Raw genomic sequence first — 26,101 nt, forward strand, 5'->3', positions numbered from 1 at the left:
GACTCGCACAGCACTGCTCCTGCACGCGCAGGGAGGAGCCGCAGCCAAGCCCTGCAGCCAAGCCCTGCAACCACAGACCTGAACGTAAAAACCTTTCGGGCGCCTGTGTGCATGCAGAGGATGTTTTGTATTAAAAGGGAAGTGCAAGCGCGAAGGGGGAAGAACTTCCTTTGTTTCACCAAAGGAAATGCCATTGTACCCCCAGAAGTACGGGGCCGATGCCGAGCTCTGCAGCCCCCCTGTGAGCAGGGCGCTGGGCCCAGGGCAGCGGTGCTAGCAGTAACCGCCCCTGCCAGATGCGAGGCTCGGTAAAGGAAGAGAGTGTTTAAAGCTGAGGCTCGAATTGGCATGCTGGTTGTTTCCTTTGGCTTTGTTTACACTGGGGTCTCGGCTACAGGTGTGAAGTTGGCAGGAGGAAAAAAAAAAAGATAACCCATAACAGAGCAGGATTTCCGGTCTGCAGGAGATAAACAGCTTCTCGAAATTCGGTTTCAGCCTGAGTTGGACAAACGGACTCTTTTCAGCATTTCTCAATTCTCTGAACTGTAATTTCAGAAAAACTGCTGTTCAGAAAGCCGGCCTCATGGGATCTTCTCCTTGAAGCAGCACCCAATGCTGCTCGGGGAGCAGACGCGCCTGTCACCACCACGGCCGCCCGTGCCACAGTGGTGGCTGCAGAGCCACCCCCTGCAAGCACTGCCCAGACCTTCCAGCATCCAAATCCCAGCTCTACATCAGGGTGCTCAGAAACCCCAAAGCCTGAGTTCGGCTCCCTTTTGGGGAGTTAGGAGGCAAATGCTGCATCCAACTTCGTGGTTTCTTTGCTCCCAGCTTCATGGCAAAGTGCCAGAGTCCGGCCCCAGCATGCCTGCCCTCCCCAGATCCTGAATAAAACAGGATCCCTGTAAACCCTGGCACCAAAACTTTCCCCAAGAGCTTTAATTTGCAGGAAGGTTTCTGGCCTTCTATAAGCAAATTGCATTCTGCCCACACCAGAGGTGCCTGTTTGGCTTGCTGCAGGCTCTGAGGCTCAGGCACCAGCACCTTTTTTCCAGAGTAACAATCCTTCACAAAATTCCCCATGACTTTTTGACTTTTTTTTTTTTATGACCTAGAGATTTCAGACATCGCTTTGGTGTTTCCTTAGAGAACAACCCTTAGCCAAGAGGCAGCAAAGTGACACAAAACCCCGTAATACCTCCTTATAGCTGCAGACCTCACCTTCCCTCTTTCGCAGAAGCTCTCAGGATTGCTCAGAGAGGAAGGGCAATCTTTTTGCCTGTCTCACACTTTCAGAAACCATTTTCTCCTCACTTGGCTGCACCAGAACTGAAAGATGAACAGCTGTTAAATGCTGATTACAGGAGAGTCAATGGGTGGCAGCAGCCAGCACCGTATTAGCCCAGCGTTCGTCCATCAGCAGGGGCCCCTGGCTGCTGCTTGGATCCAGTACCATTTACAGCCCCATCCTTGGAGCGATTTACTGTTATTAATGTTTTTTTGTGAAGTCCTGGAGTACAAAATATCTGCTGCTAAAAATCTTCATTTTGTAGGCCAACTTCAAAAGTTGAGCCCTCCTGTTCCCAGTTTTAGCATGGTTCCTTGCCACAGGAGGCTTTGGTAGGCTGTCAGGAAGATGATTACACATGAAAAACCTGCACGGGACCTTACAGGGCCTGGGTCTGCCTCTGTGTGGCTTGGTGCAGTCAGCGCTGCCATCCACACTATGTCACAAGTGCTGTCGGATGAACACGGCAAAGCAGAGCGCAGCTCCATCAGGTCACACCTTGGAAAATAGCAGCACAACTTATCTCGACTGTGGCAAGAACTCTGGATTGCAGGGGGAAGATCTGAGCTTCAAGTCAGGACACCCGCTTACATTCCACTTTAGTTAAAAGATGTTAAAACTAACGAACCAACGCTCCCCCTTCAACCCAGTCTGCTTTTTAACTTCAGTATTTCTATGACCCATCCCTACTGTGCTTTGAAATCACAGTAAGACGTCTTTGTTTTCAATGGGTTTTTGGATCAGGCTCTGAATATTTCTCATGCTTTCTCCTATTTGAACTAAAGAAAATTCCACTTCATTCCAAACACACTAAGAAGGGGCCAGGAAGCAGTGTCTAAACCTGAATCTGTCTTCAGGCTTGTGCTTTGCAGAGGTTCCTGGGATCGAGGGACAGGGTTGCTACCTTTAGTGAACTGGGCATACCAGAAACCCAGACAAACAAACAGTCATTTCCCATACAATGCTCAGCAGCACATACAGTAGTTTTCAGCTCTTTAAAAATTAAATAACTTTTTCAGTTCCTGGCAGCCGTGCTAGTTCAGCTTCACAGGATATCCAAAACGAGACCGAACAGCTTCCTTCCCCAGCGATTCCTGAATGGATGGGGCGAGTTGGAAAAAGTGCCTCTCACCGCTGGAACCGCAGCCAGGACGTCCACCTCATTTCCCAGGGCACAGCTTAAAATACCGGCCTCCCACAAAACCCATGTTAGCCCAAGTGCCACTCTCTGGGACTGCAGAAATGTATTTTCCTTTCAATTGCACACAAAGAGGCATGCCCCGGCGGCATGTCCCGGAGCAGGAGAAGCCCTTCCCTTGCAGGACCGATAACCCCTCACTTGCTGTTCGACCCCTGACTTCATAGCATTGTTCCAGCTCGGCACCTCCAAGCTTCTCCAGCAGCAGCAGCGAGGCTGCGGGAAGTTTCCCGTTTCCTTCCAGCCCAGCACGCTTCCCTGCTGCCCCAGCAGCAGCCACAGAAGAGACTTAGTTTTGGGAATGATGATATTCCACATTTCTGGCTTTTGTATTCTCAGTTTCAGAGCCAATTGAATCCTTGATTGTGACTTACTGTTATAATTCACAAATCATACCAATAACCATTTCCTTGCAAGAAAGCCATTTCTGTTGAGTTGTCTCTGCATTAGAATTGTTCCTACTCCAATTTTCTTTCCTTTGTCTTTGGGTATTTCACCTTGAGTATATGCCAGTGCAGGACCTGTGTGCTATGGCAACATCAGTGCATGAAGACTGGCTTGCAAATTTGCAAAATTAAGAACGAGGTAATTTATTGAAATAAACTGAACTCATACATTTTCTATTACTATTGTATATTACTGCTGTCGGCTGAGCTATAGGTTTTTCCCTTCCCTCCTATCGCCTGCAAAGTTCTCTCTCTCTCCATTCAAGTGGCAACCATTTTAAATGCTTTGCAAGGAACAGTAGCTATATGTTACTAGGTCATCAGATCCCAATGGGTTTTCTGAATACCATAATGAGTATCAGCCCAACATCTGTCTGCTCTCTGAAACAGATGCAATTATGGGAAAAAAATAGCTGCTGCCGCTTCACAGGCAGATTTCTCAGAAAAAAAAAAAAAGAAACAAAATACAAAGAAAACTGACATAGCACAATTTAATCACTACCACATTAAATTTAATCAGTCAAAATATCATGTGGCACACACCCAATTTCTTCTGTGAAAGAGAGACAAGTTGTGGTAACTTTTCTGACAGACAGAGGTTTTTTGACTTTTAGAAAATCTTGTAGGCACAGCTTTGATTTTGCCAACCAAATGCTAACCTCGGATGACTCAGATCGGGGTTCCCTTTTATCCAAACCACTGAAGTTTAGTGGTTAGCTAAGAGGGAACTTGTATCTGAATCACCCTTGGTTTGGGGGAATTGTCAGATTAAAAAATAAATAAGCAAAAGAAGGGCCTTGGGCTTCAGGGTGGGATGTTTGGTTTGGTTTTTGTCCCCTTTCACCCCAGAGGAAAGAAAAATCCAGCAACTATGAAAGCGGGGACGACTTTCATGTACTTACAACACCAAAAAAATTAGCTTTGTCCTATCTTCTTAAACTTCTCAATGTCATGTGTCAGTCTGGGTACATTCTCAGTAAATCAACCAGACTTTTTCAGTCGTGTTGCAAGCCTAACTTGTGCCTCACAAAATTACACAATTTTAAGCTCATCTTTAGCTACAAAAAAAGCCTACCTCATTGCCCAAGTCCCTGTTACACATCTGCAGTTCCCAGGCCCCTTGCTTCTCCTTTCTTAAAGGAAAAAAAAAAAAGGGTAAAAGAGGAACTGTAATTTATGAGCCCTCATCCAGCCCCTCGGAACAAAACCTGCCCTCTGTGACCTATTAGACATCTTCAGGAAAGTCTCCTCTATTCCCGCTCCAATTTCCACGTAGTTCCAAGTTGCTTTTCATCTCGGTACTTCGTCAACTTTGAACATTTCAAACACACTTGGATGCCCCAGCGCAGTGCCTGAGCCTTTTAAATCCTCTTCTGTTCCTCAGGGGAAATGGAGTCCCGTCCTCGGGACGCTGCCTTTTTTGTGTGCGAGCCTGCTGGATGAGGAAGGCAAGGGGAAGCTCATATGAGCCTCAAGCAACAGTGTCCTCTTCCAACACTAACTCATGAATAAGTCTGTGCCTTTTCCTGTAGATCCTTGCCAGTCCTATCTAAACATTCTCTATCTTTGTATATTAATAACCAGCACACAACTTCCAGCCAAATTTTGATGCTGTCTGCACCACTGTGCTCGCTCCAGAGCGGGCAGCACGGCTCTCGGGAGGCTCCAGTGGTATTTCCACTGCACGGGAAAGCCAGGGGTAGGTGCAGTCGCCTTGCGGCTGCACGGTGCAGCTGTCAGCTGAAACTAAATATTTAAAAATTGAATTGGACAGGTTGTTCGGCGGCTTGGGAAGAACGGGAAGCCCCTGTAAGTCTGCCAGTCATTCACCAACACTTGGTCACGGTAGCACTGTGGGTAAGGAATGCAACCGTGGCAGAGGTTCGAGACTGCATTCACTGTTTTTAACCAATAACTTGGAACAAATACTAAATAGTCACTGCTTTGTTCACAGGGCCCAAAGAGGCCATGAACATCCTGGTGCTGTGCTGTGGCTGATGGGATTGTGGCTGCATAAGCAGAGAAGCCAGACTGTCCCATTTGGCTTTGGCGAGGTGGATGCTGGAACAGCAGCTCCAGTTCTGCTCTGCATATTACAGGAAGATGCTGAAGGCTTGGATTCAGTGCAAGGAAGTGGCACAAAAATTAACAACCGAGGACAAAATAGCTTATTGTGCCCATCTTAAAGAGCTAAAGCTCTTACCGTATTAAAAAGAGAAATGACTTGATATTTTCTCCTAAGGATTTCTCCTTAGTGGCCACTTGAATCACAAAAGACATAACGAGAACCAGTAGCTGAAGCAGAAACCAGGCAAAAAAAAAAAGGGGGGGGCAGGAAAAAAGGCTCCACATTTTGACAGACCAGTTAGTTTCCATTTCTCATGGATCTCTCTTTCTGGTTCCTAGAGCCAGTGCAGGAGCGCTCAGACCTCCCCAAGTTACAGATGCTTTTAGCAGACGGCCTGCCTGGTGCAAAGCCGTCCTGCCCACACACCCAAGAGGCTGCAGCAGCACCCAGGAAACCTTTCCCCTCCAGAGGCTGCCCGGCCACTTCCCAGTCACAGCCGAGCCCAGAACTGGCACCCCACTGCGTCTGTGGGCTCAGACTTGCAGCAGGGAATTTAAGCCAGCTTCCCTTTTCACAGTGGCTTAAGTTCTTTAAGGAGGTTAGCTCCATAAACCAATTAAGCATCTTTAAGTCCCTGAGCCCTCGTACCTTCTCTGAGCAGTCTGCATGCTGACACTGCTTTAAAGAGCAAAAGCTGATTTCACCCGGCTGAGACCTGAGCGCCGATGAGGTCGCGGGCAGCAGCCCCAAGCTCAGCCCAGGATCCCTGTGACCTACACCGGGGTGCTTTGCTCCAGCAGCCTCCCTTCTGCCAGCAGATTCTTACAGGTTTGGAAGAGGCCAATTTCCCCTTTCTTTCTGTGCTTTCCAAAAGCCGCAGTTGTAGGTTATACAGCAATAGATAGCTTTACACACTCGTAAACCTTACACACTAAGCGTTTGGGAAAAACAGCTATTTCCCTCGTTTCCACATCCAGCGTAGTAGCCCAGGCAGGCACAGCTGACGTGTCCAGCAATACATCCCAGAGGGCAGCACAGTCACCCCTCGAGTCCCACCCCAATTCCTTATCTGCCCTTTTTCCTTTGGATTAGTCAGCTCTACCAGGAGGACATTAGTACAGCCATCTGATATCCGAGTACGAAAGCTTACAGTCAAGTCTCTGAAGTAGTGTTTTTGTTGTTGTTTTTTAAATAGGCAAATCAGCAACATCCCAAAAGCCAGGAAGCCACATCGTAAGATCTTATGCAAGCCTATCACCAGCCCCCTTTGCTTCCTGTATTCTATCTTGCATGGCTACATCCAATTACATATAAAGCTTATAGATTTGCATTATACACATATAAATAAAATTACTGTGTACCTCCTACATGCTGTAACTGTCATAGACACTTTTTAGGCAGTTAATAACCACACACCATTATGTCATATTAAAATACAGCTTTAACTCCTGCCCAGGCAGGATAGCAGGCTGCGATAACAATGTGGTTCTGTGAACAGTTGCGGATTAGCATTTGGTGACCACTGAATCTTCTCTGTGATGAAAAATCCCTGCCAGCTGCCCAGTCTGCCTTTGTCAGTAAACTCTGCATCATTTTATAGCAATAAAAACACAGTTCGCCCACTCACTTGAGGTCAGTCACATGCCTCTGACTGAAAAGTAGCATTTACCCGGGCATTACGTGAAGGGCAGACCTGCTCCATTACTCTGGAGCCGCTATTGCCATTGCTTGTTTACAAGGTCACCGTCTGTGCCTGCTGAAGCAGCGAGATACGGGTGTTTGCACTGAGGTCGCAGCCCTCTCCACAAGGCCCACAGAGCGCTGCAGCCATCGGCCCAGCACCCAGGTGGGGCCCTCTAGGAGGAGGCTGCCCCAAGGAGGACATGGCATCGGGGCACAGCCCCCGGGCCCTGAAGCAGACCCACAGGCTGGATCCTCACACCAGTTTCCTAAGATGAGGACTTCCTGTCCTAGGAAGGCCCTGGGTGCAAGTCATCTCCAGACCTATGGCTCTAGCCACAAAACTTCCCAGCCCCAAATTTTCCCCACACAGGAGGCACCTCAGCATTCCCTCCCTCCCTGCAAACATCAGCGTTTCCTGCAAACCAGGCAGTGTTTCAGAAAATTACCTGTCCTTCAGATCAAAGTTCTCCAAGGCCACGCAGCTCCAGCTAAAGGCCTCACCACACAGCCAGTGCCTCCAGGCCCAGAGCAGGGACAGCCTGCAGGACACATGGCCACTGCCTGATGCCAGGCTCCTCACCAGGCAGGGACACAGCTGCCAGCAGGGCGGTGACACAGGTGTGGCTGGTTTGTGCCAGCTGCCTCTTAACAGAGCCTTTGGTGGGCCTCTTCCTTACAGCTCCAAGACATGAAGTGGGTGGCTGTGGGGCCTTCTGTACAAATTACTGACAGCTGAGAGCCTCATGCAGCAATGCCCTCCACCATGGCCCATCAGCCTTCCTCCTGAGCTCACTGATCTATTAATTAGGAGCCGTAACCAGAGGATGGCCCTCTCCAGACATGCTCTGGTCCCACACAGAGATAAATCCTTACAGAGACATCGCAGGCTGCGATGGGACAGTATCTGTGGGTTATTCTGGGGTTTTGGTCAACCCAGTGCTGCTCCCACCCTGCCGTGTTCCTGGCCGAGCTGTTCAGGATGCCACACAAGGCTGGCAGGCCATTCTGGCTGTGCTTGGATTAACACCAGTGCTCTGTGTGCTTTCTGCTCTTCACTCCACTCAATAATCCTGGAGATGTTCCTCACGGTGCCAGTGAGAACACACGCACACCGCCTTGTTCTCTCACACACACCTTTCCTGAGCTCTGTGCTTTTACCACTTCTTGCTTTAAAGCACAAACATCACCTTCATCTTTAAGTTTAATTTAAAAAACAAACCAAACCTGCAGTTTAACTCTGCAATAGCAAACCCTTTTGTTCTTGTTTTCTGGCCTTGGGTTACCCCACAGAGATCGATTGCTGCCTTTCCTGTGAGGACAGGTTGGCCTGCTCAGCCAGATAACTCCGCTGCGTTGTGTGCCTGGCTGGGGCTGCTCACATGCCTGTGAACAATGCAGCAAAGGTCTGTGTTTGTGTTCCCATTTGCTTTTCTCTTCTTGGCTTATTTTGATGATTCTCCCACACTGATGTTAGCAGCTTTTTCTGTCATATTTAATCCCCTCTGTGGCCACCTCCACTTTTCCAGTGCGTGTGCTGGTATTGGACTGCCGGTTACCCTGTCCTAATTTCCATGTTACAACTGCTGAGAGGATAATCATCATTTATCTTTTTGTTTTTTTTTTGGTTGTTTTCCTCTTTGCTATGTCCCTTTGTATTGTTTGTTCTTCATCTAGATTGGGAGGGCCTGCAAGTCCTTTCATGACTATTATTTTTTCCACATGTCCAAGCTCAAACTGAGAATTAGTAAGCTTCCAGGGCTGATCCTGACTTGGCCAGCATTTCTACTGCATTTTTCTTTTTAACCTTTTGAGAGCATTTTCTGCAGTTTTGCCTTCCTAAATTATCAGACATGAGACCAGAGGCAGCAGGGCTGGGTTGAGAGCCAGGCCCCGGGGTGACTGCGCTGGGGCCTATCGCAGAGACATGGCTTAACAGAAAGGGAACTGAACTTCAGTCAAGCTGAAACCTGCTTGCATATGGGGTCAGGAAGGGAGATTCTGGCCATTACACTGTCACTTTTATGGTCCTTTACAGTGCAGCTCAACCTGGGAAGTTTTGGTTGGCTTGAGTGGGGAACATGGTTTCAGCTCGCTTCTTAAAATTTGGTGAAGTACCTAATATCTTACCCATGTAAACTCTGGGTGGGAGGCATGGTTTTCTATTTCAGATGTCAAACTGAAAACACACCTGGTAACTTCCCTCTGTGTTAGAAGGAACCACAAGTTCTGCAAGGACGCAGCACATTAACCAGAGTAGGTACAGAAGCACATAACCTGCAGCACACTGGCATTTTTTTATCCTCAGTAGAAGCTGTTGGATCAACTGAAGTCAAATGCTCAGTGTTATTACCATCTTCCTTTTAAGCTGCTCAGATTAATGGGACAAACTCTCATTCAGAGGAATCGGGTACAGATCCCCAGTGACTACACTGCCTTGACTCTGGCTGTAGAGTAGTACAAATTACAGAAGAATACCATTAATTTCAGCTGTCCCCTGTTCTGGCAAATTATCATTCATCTCCCAAAATGGATATCTCAGCTGGAGACCTTTATTTTATCATCTTAGTGTAAAAAATCCCCACTGCTTCCTCCCTCCAAATTAGCAGCCTGTGGTTTCTCTGGGGAAGTCGATCTCGGGCGTAGCGCTGTGACTTATGTTTGACTAATAGCACCAAGACTAGACACGGCACCAGAGCGTTTTTACCTTCCAACACATACCTGAAATCTCTCACCAGGTCCTTGTCTGCCTGCTCAGGAGTTAGTCACTTCCTCCGCAGCCTGTAGGGAAGAGAGCAAAATTAAAGAAATGTTGCTGTTTTCCAACAAAGCCCACGGTCAGTGGCTTGCTGCTCACCCATGCGCCGAAGCCCTGTTGCTCTGTAAGCAAACTGCCCAGGATGCAGGGTGGGATCCAACCTTGGTGTCATTACCGCCTTCACCTGGTTATGTGGGACTTATCTGGGATTATGCTCCTGAATCAACCAAGTACCATAAGCCGAAATTTGGAATTGTTACAGTGAGCCCTGCTGCCCCAGTGCTGCATTTTCCCTTCCCGCAGGCAGGGAGCTGCCTAGCGTGGTGCTGTGCAAAGTACAAGTTAAGCATCAGGAGAAGCACGTAGCATCTGCGACGGGCTCTGCAGGTTCGGCAGTGATGCCCCACTGAAGTGGCTGCTTACCTGAGCTTGTTTTGCCTCAATTACTGTGTGGAAACATGCCTTCCACATCACAATTTTCAAGTACAATTGAAGAAGCTTGTAACTTGGTACAAGTTAAAATGGTCCCGAGTAGGTTACTTGGTGATACTTGAGTCTAATTTTGACATCGTGGATTTACCATCAGCGCCAGTCCCGGGGTGTTTGGTGGCTCAGGGTGGGTAAGAAGTAGGAACTGTGAAGTTTGGTGAGGTTTTGGGGCTAGCGGGGCCTGGTGGAGGGGTATTGAAATGCTATTGAATAGGCCTCTTCCAAACCTGTAAGAATCTCCCGCTGGGGAGCAGGCAGCCCGTGAGCCCCTGTGCCTGGGGTGCTGGCCCCAGACAGGCATCCCCATGCAACCTGTTGCATGCCAGACCTGCGCAACAATTTGGTCTTTGGGTGTGCTTTGGGCGTGCCTTTGCTGAGCGAAGGGAAAAGGCTGCCAAAGGGGAAACCACCCCAAGATCAGCCGATCCCATCACAGAGAAGCAGCCCTCAGGCAGCACAGCTCGGGGTGCTGGGATAACGGACAATGGGTGCTGCGCTTCCCCCGAGCTCCAGCCGCACCGGGCACCCTGCAAGGTGAGCCTCAGGCATCCCAGGTGGGCACAGGGCTTTGTCCCCTCCCGCCCATGTCTGCCTTGGCTTCTGTTACAGCCCAGCACAACCAGTGCTTTCCCTGGGCTCTCTTGGGGAAGTCTGTGCTTTACAGTCTTACTGTAAAATAACAAGTCAGGCTTCTAAAGTGAGGAAGTGTCTCCGACAGTCTCCTGTGCTTTTGCTATAATTGCTCCGCATGCTCCTCTGACAATTCCTGTGACCTTATTTCTCCCAAAAAAAGCAAAAAAAAGATAAAGAGAAGGCAACTCCCATCATCAGGTCTCAGTAGAGCTCTCCACACACTGAAGGAGAAGCAGAGGCTGCCAGCTCTGTATCTGGAGCTCTTCTCGTACGTGTTTGTTAACCCTCAGGGTACAATGGATGCCGAGAATTACACTTTCACAACATTTCTTTGGCTGCCAAAAAGGAAAAATGATTAGCAGCTCAAAGGTTACACCACTGTGTTTTGCAAGAGGAGTGCTGACCGCGGAGACAAAGCCGCGCTGCGCCGCTCCTGCTCATCCTGGCACCCGTGGTGCAGGCTCGGAGATTTCCACCGTTGCCCTGCCCTGCAGATGTGTCCTCTCCCCTTCCCTTGGAAGGCAGCTCCCCCTTTGTCCATATAACTGCACCCAGCATTATACTGCACACTCCTGGCTGTCACAATGCTGCTTCAATACCTTCAGGGACGTGGGTATCTTAAAGACAAGTGGGATGATGAGTTTGTAGCATACAGTTAATACATTAAGAAAGGGATTTAGAACAGATTTCTGAATTAATTCCTAGTATTGATCCTGTTATTAGCCCCTTGTAGCCTCTAGTTGCACGTCTGCTAGGGGCAGAGCTGTCCGGGTAGGATTTAGCTCTGGTTGGGCCCCGTGGAGCTCAGGAACTGCGTGAAGCACCGCGCCGTGGCACCTCTCAGATACACTCGCCCAGCCGGATGGTCTCTGCCTCGTGGCTCCTTGCAGGGCACTAGCGCTGGCATTTCACAGCTGGGGGAGTCTGCCAAGGAAAAGCCAGGCCCACCATGTCCATGGATGTCCCCTGTTTGTCATCTCAGGCTGCTCTTTTGAGAGAGGGCTGCTGTGAGCTGCCTGTGCACTCAGAGATACCCACACCTGCACCGCTCTAGGCCTTTTACAAGGAGAAATTGTCCCGATGGGTGGCTGAAACTTCTGGCCCTGGATCGACGCCTTCCTCGCAGACTGGCACTACCACATCGCAGATGCTCGTTCTGTTCATTATGCTGATGGATGTTAGCGATGGAGTTTGAACTTTGTTCAGATTTTCCCCGAGTTTGGCAGCGAGGAGCCAGAGCTCTGATGTGGGTTCAGGCTGGTCATTAGGTATAAATTACCTCTCAGCCCAATTTTTTCCCTGCTGTCTCCTTTTGCCAATAATTTGTTGCAGCACAGAGATTTCCTGTCGTCTCCTCTTGTCAGTCTGTGTCCTTCCAAAACCACTTTATTGCCAACGACTTGCAATAAAGGCTTCTGCCTTGTCACCTCTTGCAGGGAGCCGCTGGTCCCAAAGGGAGGTGTGGCTGTCAGCTCTGGGAGGGCTCTCCCACGTCCTCCAAAATCTGTAACCCACCTACCGGACATTCAGAGGGTGCCGGTGCAGACAGGAACAACCTTTTTTCTGTTGGTTGAGAGAAGATGTGGCCACAGAGCGATCCACTGTGAAATCACCAGTTCAGTCGAGGGACCGTTATCCACTGGGCAGAGCTCGGGACTGGGCGACTGGGGGCACAACCCCAGCTCTGCCGTGGCTTTTGGTAGGATCTTGGGCAAAACGGATCCCAACCCTGTTCTTCATTTGCTAAAGAGAGGATGAAATCATTTCTCCAGCCCAGTTAGGCATTAGATTGTTTCATGATCATAAAGCCTTTGATATCCTTTAATCAAAGAGCTGTTAAGGGTTTTAGAAGTTGTTATTATTTGTGGAGTAGATGCTAATTTTCTGTGCACAGTCTACGCAGACCATGGATTCTAATATTATCTGGGGAGTAAGTATTAAATGTTCCCTCTTAGGTGCTGGCAGAAGTTACCTTTAAGCCTCATACACATCCTGATTAGAGTACATTGTACTTTAAAAGCTTCTTCACATCTCATTAGACCTTCTCCTCTTGAGCCGTCTCATAAGAGGCTAATTTACATTAAGTCTAGGCCACGTCAGGGTCTGGATTTCTCATGAAAATATGTCTTGGTAGTAAAAGCAAAGCCCCTTGCGCTCCCTGCATGAGAATCACTAATGCTCTCCTCGACATCATAAATCCCAGGGCCATGCTCTGAATCCCAAATAATTTGGATGTATATAGAACCGAGACACACGATCCTTCCTCTGACAATTCTCATTTCCACCTTGGCTTGCCTGCGCTGCTCCATTAGTAGAGGGCACCAGAGGCTTTGCAAAGCCTGTGTACAGTACGAGCACCGTCTTAAAGGGTGCTTTGCCCTCTAGCCGTCACCCAGCGAAATACTGGAGCCTGTGAGCATGGCGGGTGCCCCCCCAAACTCGAACATAGCCCTGTGGGTCTGTTGGCTCTGATGGGTTCAGCAGGAGCTGCCGGTGCTCGTGCTCCAGCAAACCACTTTGCATACCCACGGTGGAAACTTGCAGTCAGGAAAGCATTTATCACCCGCTGCTGTGTAAAAAGGAATTATTTCACAGACTGGAAAGAAATTGCAAAACTCGGGTAGTATAAAATACATTGTTCTGCCTTTGTGTTTGTCCTGAAGAGGAGAAAGCTCTTAAAACCTTGCAAAGCCAATTACACTTTATCGAAATGAATTACAGGAGTTGCTTATAGAATACCTACCATGAGGATCTGGCTTAGCTTGACAAACTGTATTTTTATTATTATTATTTATTTGTTTTCCTGCTTGGCCTGTAGCTGTACAATGATATTGTAATGAAGCATAAATGCTGACAGGTCATGTTCTGCTTCCATTGGCAGTGCTACTGTTCTATATTTACATGACAAATATCCTGGCAAAGCTCGGTAACTTTTGCTTTATATTTCTTTCTTTTAGACATTGTTTTATATCTCTCTGGAGCAGCCTTATTAACCTCTGAATTCCTCCAGTGGCACTGAAATGATCAAATGTCTTTTTGCGGTAAGCAAGGCAAAGCTGTCCTCCATTCACCGTCACAAACACTTCATGCCATTCCTTTAGGGAAGCAAAGTACCTTTCAGCAACAACAAAATGTAGATCAACATCATTCTTTGTGTTTGCCCGAACGTGACATGCCATAACTTTCCATTTTTGAATTCTGCTTTCCTCCTGTAACACACAACGGATTCCAAAATCACGTATTTTTAACGTTTGCTGTGCTAACTGATGCCAGAAAGGAACTATTTGAATCACTGTTATGAAATTTTAAAACCTTAAATACTTCCAAGACCATGGGGGAAGGGACTTTTATGTATTTTTCAGTATTTTATGACTAAGTAGACCAACGATTACATTAAAGAAACACCATCGTAACGCCCAGGCACCCACCTCAGGAGCTGTCATTTCTCACAGCCCTAACCAGCACAGCGACGGGGGCAGTATTTGCAAGAGCTGAGGACCAGGACTAATTCCCAAGGGCTTTTGATAAGATCTGGCTTAACTACAGTGGAACAGCAGGCTCTGGCTGTGGCTGCACTGCTCAGCAGGCTGCAGGACTGAGACTCCTGGGGATGGTACTGATGCAAACTGATACAGCCCCCAGCAGAGCTGCCACTGGGGCTGCCCTGGGCGGTGAAGTTCAGCACCCACTTTCCTCTTAATGCTGGGCCATGCTTACTGGTAATGGGCATCCAGTGGAGTGGAGCAGTTTGGTTTGCTGGAATGCCTGAAGGAGAAGCTGTCCTCCTGGTGACAGCATCCATTGCACAGCACAAACCGCTCACCCCACGCTGCTTACCGGAGGTGATCGATCTAGTAACACCTCTGGCATCATGTGTGTTTCAAACCCGCAGGACCAGCACAAAGTATCAGTTTCTACTTTGTGGGGGATTTCCACACACATAAGCTGAAACTTTTTTTTGAAAAAAAAAAAAAAGGGGAAAATTTTCCATCCAGTGGGAATTGCAATATAATTTAAAAAGGATCACAACAAGGGGTTTGAAGCAAGTGAGCTGGCAAGAAATGGCATTTTTCTGGGGAGCTTTGCCCAACATCCGTCGAATAGCAGACAAACACGATGCATTCATGCAAGAGCTGTCACTGTGCTATACGGAATCAGCATTTCTCCCTGGAAAACACTTGGACACAACCACTCTCTTCTTCCTCTCCCCTCTTCACACTCAGCACTCATTCCCTGGCCTCCCAGTAACTTTGCAGCCCCAGCACGAACCTCGAAGGGGAGCAGCTGCACAAAACGCTGTGGGGAGATGGAGGCGCCCTGCAGGTGGTACTTCTAACCGAGCCCATGGGATAAGCTCCCAGTCTCCCCAGTGGGACACGAGAAAAAAGCCATTGTTCTTGGTCTGCCACTGAGCTCCCAGCGAGATGTCGGTGCCAGGCCAGCAAGCACTAAGGACTCTCTCCCATAAGCAGGACTGTGAGGGCTGCCAGCTGTCCTGCCCTAACACTAGCATCTCTTCAGAGACTGAAATGAGAAAAGCTGCTCTGAAGCCCTCCACCAGGGCACAATTCTAAAAGCAGATAAATACCACGGTTTTTGGCACTGGTCTACGAACTGCTCTTCTAGGTCCCAGCTCAGTTAAGTATTTCTCACTGAATTAAGGGGAATTTAAGTATGTGCTTATGCATTTACATGAACAAAGGCTGCTGAATCAAAAGAAACTACTGAGAGTGGAGTAGAAGCCCTTAAAAATCACATGGGTTTTGTTCTAAAAGTATCTGTTATTTATTCCCAAGTCCTTATCTTGTTTATAACAAAGAAATGCACAAAATTCCTTTCCCAAGGCTGGACAGTCCTGGAGCACATCCGCACCAAATGGGGACAAAAATAAGCTTGATTTTAGACAGATTAAATAAGCAAGCAAGAAAATCTCCTTACTTCTTTCTGCCCTCTTTGACTTTTTTTATTTCTCTGTACACAGCAAACCTGGTGTTATGGCCTTATCGTAAGTCTGCTGAATTTGATGGAGCTCTTTCTGCTGGATTGAATGGATTTTGGAGCAGGCCTTGCAGACAGAAGACAGCAGTATTTTAATACAGCTTTCTCCTCTGGTTTCTAGAGACAGGAATATTAAATTATTGAAGCACTGGTCCACCACACAGCCCACCCCCAACTGTCAATATTCATTCTACCTTGTTACTTAAATCAAAATTACCCTACTTTCTCTCTGCACTTTCTTTAGGAATGTTAAATATGTAAAGACCGAACAGGTTTCCAATTTCTAGCTCATTTCTACAGACAACCTTCAAACCACAATTGCTTCTTAAGCACATCACTGACAAGGATAAGCATACAAGCAATAGTTTCCAAACACTGCAACCAAACACTTGAAATGACCGTGCCCAGACCAGAAGCCCCACGAGGCTGCAGCGAGGACGTTTGCTGCTGGTGACTTTGTCAGGCTGTGCAACAGCCTGCGGCTGGCAAGGGCTGCGCGTTCACACAAGCGGGATGCGGCACCCTGGCCTCTTCCCCAAAAAATCCAGCTGAATAAGTACATGGCTTTGGTGAGACAGAGGAATGCAAAACACCCTTGTTTCAGCTAATGAAGTCTGCGTGAATGAGCCAGGACATTTCTGCCTCCATGGCCCTGATCCAGCTGCCACCCCCAGCTAGGGGGGCGATTCTCAGGGCTGCAAGGGGGGACAAGCTCCCGGCCTCTGTGCCAGCCAGGCCCCCCCAGCAGATGCAATGCACTGCTTGACGGTATTTTTCCAGACCCTCACTTGCTACCTACGGTAACACTCGATCTCCAGCGTGTCGCAGCAGTCTTACACGAACCTGAGTCAACGTGAGAGACCTCCTGAGCTCAGGTCCCTTCCCCGCCCTGAAAGCAGAAGGGTACAGGCGGTTCTGATTCATGTATATATTGTCAGAGCACTCAATACACACTTTGAAATCTTAAAGCAGGTCGTGACGTGTCGTCTATAACTAAAATATATCGATACACAGACACACAATGTGCTTTTGCAAAATGACAGAAAAACTGTTCTTTTCATGGTACCTCAATACAAACATGGCTGCATTTTGCTTTTTGAACACTACTGCTCTAAGAGACATATTGGCATCAGGTAAATGAATTTCCTACCCATATTTAATCATTGTAAATAAAAGAAGCAGACCAATCTGCATATGGATTTTTTCTTTTCTCTTTTTTTTGAATTTGCATGCTTAGTACAGAACTAGTAGGTTTAAAATCTCACTGAGCATTCTATGTGAATTAACCAGATTCTAAAGTAATGTGAAAAGGAAGATAATGAAAAGTACAGCTTTTCATTTAAACATAGGCAGCTCTCTTCATGCAGGGATTTCTTTAGATCTTCTTTTTTAAAATTACACTTTGCATTAAAGAACATAGCCAGTGTAAACACAGTCCGTAACACTTATAAAACAGTGCAATTTTTGTGGATTTCTGGGAGGAGGTTGAAATACAGATATTTATAATGGAGGTAAAATCACTTTCTCAGTAGAAAAATATGCATATTAAACACCTATCTCTATGTTCTGAACTTAACTTCACAAAAGAGCAAGTTATAGTTCTATACTGTGTAATAAATTAGCATCTCTCCTAGATTTCTATTTTGGTGTTAGTGTCAAATGCATAATAATACTAGAAAAAGCAACAAGAAAAATGTATTGTTTAGAACCTAAGAAAAAAGTTATAGATAAAAATTGATGTAAGAGGGCAAAGAATAAAGAACTGGGGAAAGAAGCAATGGAAAAATACTGACCTCTATGAATTATAGCACATTTGAGATCATTCTCATGGCCTTTGGGCCAATTCTGGATACTTCTAAGTCTTAGGTCAGCGTTTGTTTCCACTTAGACTGTAGGGTACAATTTAGGAACCACTGCAAAATGTGAAGGATTTATTGAGCTTGTTTGCTGATGAAACCACAGGCAGCTGAGTGCAGAGTGCTAACTTTTATCCATGCGATCATAGAGAACAATGCAAAAAACATACTGAAATTCAGGCAAGATCGCCTGCCATAAAAGTATTTCTGGGGACTTGCTCCAGCAGATCTTACTGAGACAAAACTCTTGTGTCTACCGTGTTTTCATTAACGCTATGCCAGAAAAACTGCAAAACTGGCTTCTGCCTTCGTTATTTAGAGCTTTTTCCTTGAATACTGTTGTATACTGAACTCGTAATCGACTGCGGCTGGGAATCTTCACGAAACACACTGCTCTGAAGAAAACTCAACTCGCTGCGTAGCAATGCGTGATGCCGAGTGTCTGGGCTGCCCCCTCATCGACAAGCAGCAGGAACGCTTTCCGCAGAAGGTAAATGACAGTATCCTCATGTGACTGATGGGACCACGTGCAGAAGTGAGAAATGCAAGACCTGGCCAGCTTTTTAAAAATATCGCTTTTCACTACTTGCACAGAGAGCGGAAATATTCCTGCTTCAGCTATATTTTAAAGGTATAAACTGACAGGTAGATTGGGAAAGAACTTGTCTCAGGTGATTATCACTGCAATTGAAGTCAGACTACTAGTAAACGTGAATAATTTAGCACTTCATCTCTGAATATTGCTGTAGGAATTATTTTCTATTGCTGATGTTCTCAGAAAGGTTAATTTGAAATTGTAACTATTGATTTTGGGGAAAAAGCTATGTAAAATTACATTGCCTTTACTACAAATCTTAAAACAGCTCAAGAGATCTTAAGAAATTTCAAATCAATGAATTCACCAACAAATTTATACCTAATTTTAAAAAATGCCATTAAAAACCTTGAGAAATTATGAAATAATCTATAATCCACAGAAAAATTGTTTTAAATCCTCCTAAACATCTTCCAATATTCTAGTAAGTTGTTTAATAAAAACACATTGCTAATCATTCACTAGGAATACAACATGCCTCAATAATAAAATGAAGGGATGCTGATGCAAGCAGGTGATTTATTCTGCAGTAACTGTCACTATGCACTTTATCAATAAAGATTCATCTGCATTGTTTCAGCTGGTCATCTTCTAAAATGCGTTTAAAAGAGAATGTTACTGGGAAGATTTCCTCCTCCTTCCTTTTGAGAATGATTCACCCCTTGTGGTCTGTGCAGGAGATAATCATTTTTGTGGCATGATATGATATTAGAATTTCAAACCGTACTGAAGTTTATATGAAAAAACCAACAACTTCTGTGTATTTCAAATACTATTACATAAGTATGGATGCTGGATATCATATACAGTGAACTTTTATCCATCCCAGATTGTAAACCTACTGTAGAATGATGGGATGTGTTTTTTCTCTCCCCCCTCCCCCCCTTTTTTTTTTAAAGAAGCAATCAAGCTGTACATTAAAAGACAGGAAGGACATTACTGACTTACAAAAGAATGCCCCCTTCGTCAATAATTTGTAAATGTAAACAAAAAGTTCAAGTAGAAAAGCAAATAAGTGTGCCGCTGCTTCAAATATGATTTGTTGTCCCATGGGGTTTGGGCAAAGTTCTTTAAAAACATGTCTTCATGGCAGTCATGAAGCATCTCAGAAGCGTCCTGATCTTCGCTACCAGATATCACTGGTGAAGCTAAGCTCCCTTGCTGATAAAGGTAGCAAGGGGTTGTTCCTGTGAAACTCCTGGGGATCCTTCATGGTATTGTTAAGAGGTAGCTGTCCGTTTAGTAGTGTCAAAGGGATGTTACAGTATGTGTGGTGGTTGCTTATGGAAGCTATAGGCAATGTTGCTGCTGCCACGTCGTATTCGTATCCTCTGCAATAATGTCTCATTTGCACAGAATCTGCTTGATGGTAATCAGTTAAATCAGCCCGTGATTCTACCAACGTGGCAGAAGTGCCTGTGACGGCAAGGGAGGGTACAGTCTGGAGGTCTCCAAAAAGGCCCTGCTCCGCAGAATCCAGGACCTGACGCCGAGACACCACCTCCTTTTTCTTTCCTGGCATTTCAAAGACTAGGCGCTTCCAAAACTTAGAATTCAGTTTGCTGCTTCTTGGTCCTTTCCACTTCACCACTGAGAGAAGTTTGATGGTGTGCTTTAAAGATTCCACTTCGTGATAATTCACTTTCCCTTTTAATTCAGTACACTCAATCAAAATAACTTTGATTTCTCCACTGACTAGCATGTTATGGAGTCTGTTTTCCACCTCAAAAATACTCCATCCTCTCCTGAGAACATAGTCTGGAGTTAACACGATAATGAGTCTTCTGCTTTGCTCAACACATCTTGTGAGATCTTCAATGTAGGCTACAAATTATAGAAAGAGAGAAAGAGTAAAGAATAAAGAAGACTATTGTATCAAAACATCAGGCTTGCAATTAAGTTTAACAAAATCCTATAGCTCACTGATCCACGCCATTTAAGACAAGGGGCACTTCACAATATACTCCAACAGAAATAAGATTGTGCATCACAACACATTTCTATTGATAGAATACATACAAGAAAACTCCTCAATAACATCCTCAATCCGTAACTGTTTTTCCCTGTTCATCTCAACAGAATGGCATTTACATAATATCCTCACTGTGTAGATGCATTACTAACTAAAAATACACAGTTCACTTACTGCCAAATTATAGGTCAAGATCAATGTAATGTTTGCGTAAATTTTAACATTAACACTGGTTATGATTAAAGTCACATTGACGGAAGCACACTCTGGGAAGCAGTTCTTGTGTTTCAGATGCAAGGGCAGGAGGATGCCGCAGGGTGTGCAAACCGTAACTAGCAAGTGCTCAGAAAGAAATCAACCTTATCACATGCAGAAATTGTGCTATGGCATAGAAGCAGCATGGCAGCTCTTTCTTCTCTAGGTATTAACCACAAAAACACAACAGCATTTTTTGTGGCTCAGTGGTCTGCTTTAATATTGCAAACCTGTGCTTCTATGTACACCAAGGTATTAACAGAAACTTCACAAGTGACGGGAACAGATGGAAAATTTAAGCGTATTGGAGGTGTTTATTTGCTGAGACATCAGTGATGAAGAAAACAGTATTCTTCTTTCATTCATGCACACCAAGAAGTTGTGAATGATCAATGTAAGCAGAAATGCCAGCCCCATCATCAGCTCCATGATGTCAGCTTACTGAACTTGAAACCGTTCTTGAAGTTGGACTTGGGTTTCTGATCCAGAGTTTCACTTGTCCCAGGGATGGTAGGGAAGAGATGCCAATTATAGTGGTCTGACATGGAACGGGATGGGAAAGAGGTCTACTTACAGACCTGATCTAAAACCCATTTAAATGACAAGACTCCAAGAAGTTTCAATGGGTTTTGGGTCAGGACCAGAAACATGAAAACACTTGAAAGAAATATTAAGATCAGAAATGTGTTCACTGGTTGCAGAGCATCGTGATTGTGAGCTTAGAGACAGGAAATTATTATTTTAACTACATGAACCTTTTGACCATGCTACTCAGAATGTGCTATCTGACAACAGAGGAGAAGCATGTGTTATAAATGAAGACTTGGACACAAAAGCTGCACAGAACAGATCTTTACTCAGCACAGGGCAGGGCCTCTCTTACACACACTGCCCTCTAGCAGGAACAACGATTACAAATAACATCATTAATCAACATCTGTTACTGCAAGACTCATTTTTATAGTCCCAGGCACCATACCACAGCATGCTTATTCACACCACTTCCAGTAAAGTAAATAGCTACAAAATAGGCCAACAGGAACATTCTAAAATAGCTTATTTTCATGAGACTGAAGGCATAGTTAGCATCAAATCTGCCTTTACTAATGTTTTATTTCACCACTTAGCAGCAAGAAGAATTTCTTTCACAAATGGAAAAAAGAGGCAATTGTAAACATCCCACAGACACACACAAAATTAAGACATACACATACATTACAAATCTCTAGGCAACAATCCTGACTTTCAGTTTTATGATTCTTTAATCATGCAGCATTTACAGTTATTTTTTTTTCTCTTAAAATATTTTATGAGGAAAACCGCCACATTGCTCTGTGTAAAATAGTTACTCATTAATGAAAAAAATTCAACATTATGATCCATGGGAGAGGCAGCAGAGAGGGGAGAGAATCAGCAACAATGAGAAAATGATAAGCAGAACTGGTGAAACAAAACTTAGGGAAAGGTAGAAATGTTCAATACAATGGAAAGAGATTATCCCAATGTATCAACAGCTCAGACTCTTCATTTTCTTCCTTTCTTTCTGCTCCCAAAAAGAAAGAATTTAGGTGGGAAGCTTCATCATTAGAAGTTGAATCTGCAAGATACAGTAAAACAACAAACTATCATGCATCTTTCCTGAGACATATTCATCCCTCCTCCAAACACCTCAGAACACTGCTATGTACAAGACAATTCTCTGCAGGACACATTCAGTACCATGTAGCCAGGTTAGTGCTAAGCACAACCACGCATATCCTGTACACATCCAATTCCAAAGAAAAAAGTCACTTCCCTTTCATATCTTCAAATATCCAGCAGCAATAATTTCAATGGCAACAACCCATCCATTGTACCATCTCAACCAGAAACTCACCAGACTTTGCTTTAGTCGAAGAGGGAATGAGGTAGGAAGATGAGAGGAAAAATCCCCTATTTTCTCAGATGGACACTTCTCCCTTCTGTGCCTCTCCCATACTTTGGTATGCCCAGCTTACTTGACAGATGTTGCAACAATTTGGAGCTCTTCCTATAGACAACTCTATAGAGACCTTCACAAATAACCACTAGGTGCAAATTCCAAGTTGCAGTTGGTTCAACGATAGACACAGCCAATGTACAAGGGGTCTGCTGGTGCAGTGAGGATGAAATACACCGTATTACAGAAAAGCGGAAACCCAAATGAAAGGCAAACACATTTTCCAGCCATCTGGCCCAGAAGCATTGAATAATCCCAATAACTTAAGCTTGGGACTACTGCTACTACTTCCCTGGAGTATGTGGTTTAATTGGGTGCATCCTACAGAATGCCCAATGTGTACAACAAACATTTCTGCGAGGAAAAGCAAAGAAGGACGGGTTCCTGTCTTTCTAAAGCCTGGAAATTCATGCTTTCCCCTACCCTTCAGTGGTACAAGACTGCATAAATCTTGGAGTTGCTAAGTCACCCACTCCCTTTCAATTCAGAAGTACAGACTGCTCAAAATAACAGAGGGTAAGCTGTCTTAAGTGTTCTGTCCATTAGAAATGTTAAATCCAAGGCAGCTATATTGCAAAGGGTTGGTTTTGCCTTTCTATTGAGCTAAAAGGTAATTGTCAAGCAATGGTTCTGTTTCACTTTCAAGAAGAAACTGAACAAGCACTTCAGGATTCACATCACCAACCATCATCAACTGCAAGACTCCAGACAAGTGTATTTTCATCAGATAAATGCCATTTCATTAAAACTTCATTGTTGTCAAAGAAGGAGTCAATTTCAATGACATTTCATTATGAGGGGAGAAAAAATCTTGACAAAATCAGGATAGAATAATTTGGGTTTATTTCTCAAAATTATATTGTATCATAAAGTATAAAGTAAAAATAAAATGGCAGAATTAGCATTAACCTACTTGATTTTATTGAAAAATTACATTTTAATTTTGACCTTTTTTTCCTCCTCTTCTTGAAACACTGTTTTGCAATATGGCACAAAAACAGTTTTCAAAATGTTAGTATTTCTCATTAAAAAATTACAGTTTTGGGAAGCTCTATCGGTAACTTACTTGTACTATGGCCAATGGGATCTTCAAAGAAGTATGGACAACAAGAAGTTTTAGACCCATAAACAAACATGTTTTTTGCATGGTTGCCCATCAGCAATGAAGATAGATGACCTGACAGCAAATACACACTCACTAGATACTGTCAACATGTAACGATGGTGAATGTAGTGTGGAGCACTGAAGTCTGAGACACGCATCCTATTTGCAAGAGTGTAATCACCCATAATTGCCTACTGAATCCTGAATGAGCTATGCTAGCCATGGGCTGGGAGGAAACACAGACAACCTAATATGCAAGTGGCCCAAGATCAAGAAAACTAAGGAATACCATGGACACAGAGTTGCTTACACAAAGAAATATCTGACTAACTAGATTCAAACAATCTGCAAAAGCGGCTGAGGGAGAGAGAAAAAACAGCAATCGTATCAGGTCTTATGGATATTTTTGGCAAATGTGGTCTGCAGCACCACCAGGACCAAAGGGTATTTGCCATCAACCATACTGGCCGGTTCCTGACACTCTGAAAATAACCAGCCTTGCTGCCTCTGGCAACATGACTATCACTTGAGGAAGAGTTATTTATAGAAGAATAATTCAGTCCTAGTTTCCTAACCGAATAGTTCCCAAACCCTAACTTGAGCTACTTTATTACAGCAAAAATAACTGCTTGTCTTGCTTTTCCTATTTCTTAAACATTTGTTGCTTGTTTTAGCTCCAGCCAGAACAGCAATGCAGTCAGCACTGCTGAAACACAGAACAGAGTGATGGCCCCTGCCCCAAAGAAAGCACAATCCCACTATAAGCTAAGAGACGGGTGATGAGTACAACAGAAAGAAACAAATAATAGAATAGAAGATGGCTTTGGCGATATCTCCTTGGAGACTGAAGTGTCTGAAGTTGGTGATTCTGGTGAAACCGAAACTGGTATAGTAGTGGATGTCGGAATCAAAATTCTGAGTATTTAGAATCAAAGACTTGTAGAATCACATGGGCTGGGATCTGAAGGTCTCCAGGTCAATCTTCCGCCCAAAGCAGGAGCAGGTAAGATTGTTCAGGGCCTTGTCCAGTAGAGCTTTGAAAATCGCCAAGGATCTTCTCAAGGCTTCTTCTCCGGTGGCTTTGGGTACTGTCCTGGTGTCTGATCACCCTCATGGCAAGGAAAAATTTCCAAATATTAGATTGGAATTTTCAGCGTTGCAACTTCTATCTATGGACTCTTATCCAACGACTGTACATCTCTGAGAAGAGTCTGCCTCCCTATTCTGTGTGCTTTCCACTGGAAAGACAACAATAAAATTCCCCCTTTGCCTTTCTTTTCTTCATGAAATACAGTTCTTTTGGCCTCTCCTTTTATGCTATGTGCACCAGCTTCCCGACCATCTTGGTGGCCTTCAGCAAACCACTACAAGGTAGACATCCTGTCCTGGCCGACTCTAAAGAGAGGGATTTTGTTTATATTTATTCCACTTTTAACTATCATTCTGCTGGATTTCATTTTTACTTGCCTGGCATTAACTGTAAGATTCATACAGAGCAAATAACCAGGGACTTTGTAAATGAGTTTGTGGTGCTGAGTGCTCTATTTCCGTTCCACGTAAATGGTGTCACATATCTAATAAAGGCTCCTTGGGAACCCCAGGCACACTGTCCAAGTGGGTTTTCTTCATCCAGGAACTTAGGAAGCTCAAATTCACCAGTCAACAGCAACAACAAAAAAAACAAACCAAATCAAAACAACAGCACAAAAGAAACCCACTGCAGATGGGCAGACAAAACTACAAACTGCCAGAAATTCAATATTGACTGTTGGGTGCTTTTTATTGGATGCCTGAGGTGCTCTCCTGTCATGCTGCTAACCTCTTATTTCCCAGGTAAAAGCAAAGATTTTTATTCTATTAGTGTTGTTCTTTTCAGTGCCTGATCTCTACACCCTGGGCTGAGCTGGAGTGAATTGCTGGTGTATTTTCAATCCTGTCAAGATCAAATGCACATATGCTTAGAGAGCAACTAGATGATGTTCTAATAGATTAGTATTGCTGGTATTAAAAATACAAATAGACAGTCTTGATCTCTTCACTTTCAGAGTTTAAAATAATTTGTAGAAGCCACTGGAGAAAAATATCTTCCTCTGATGTAGACCCAATTTTAGAAGAATCAAGTGCAAATATATCATTCTCTCTGTAGAAACATCTTTAGTGAGACAGAAAATGTCTCGGATAAAAATGTAAGTATTTCTACTTTTTCCTCTCAGCTCTTCAATTTCCTCAGGTCTCCTAACACTGAATTAAAAAGCTCATAGGATTTGAGAGTCTGGTTGGCTGTGGAAAAGGGTTTGTTCAAAAAAGGTCTTGAAAAGTAATAGGGTGGAAAAAATAATAATGGTTAAGAAGAATTAAGGATCACTGTCTCCTTATACAGGCTGACATGTTCACTGGCGCCTTAGGTGCCTAGGCAGAGAGGTATACGTCCTGTCAGCTTTGAGGGAATGAAGAATGCTCTCTGTGTCATTACCAAAAGATACTCTTTAAGAAAGAATAGCTGGAATTAAAGTCAAACTCAGTCTTGCTGCTTACACAGCACACCACATGTTGCGTCTTGCTGCCCTGTCACCCCTCCGGCCTGCACGGCTGCGTGGGCTTCTGTGTGAGGGAGAGGAGCAGAGGAGCAGTGGCTGCTTGAGCCCCGTTTCCACCTCACCAGTTCAGGGCTGGGTCCCCTCATGCTGCTTTCAGGCGACACCAAGAGTCTCCACAAAGGTCCTTGCTGGCTGCTGCGAAGTGGGCATCACCGAGGCCCTCAGTGCCCTTCCTGAGGGATCTC

At 44.9% G+C, this 26,101-nt stretch overlaps 1 protein-coding gene across 1 annotated transcript in view; it reads right to left on the bottom strand.

Moving 5' to 3' along the window:
- Window positions 1-7,329, bottom strand: part of NRK (Nik related kinase) — a 98,108-nt gene extending 90,779 nt beyond the window's left edge. The window contains exon 1 of the mRNA XM_080553968.1: window positions 7,130-7,329. The gene's annotated coding sequence lies outside the window, so the exon portion shown is untranslated. The remainder of the gene's footprint in view (window positions 1-7,129) is intronic.
- Window positions 7,330-26,101: the final 18,772 nt, after the last annotated feature.

The sequence above is a fragment of the Anser brachyrhynchus genome (assembly GCF_964034855.1).
Source record: "Anser brachyrhynchus genome assembly, chromosome: 13".
NCBI classification, from domain to species: Eukaryota; Metazoa; Chordata; class Aves; order Anseriformes; family Anatidae; genus Anser; species Anser brachyrhynchus.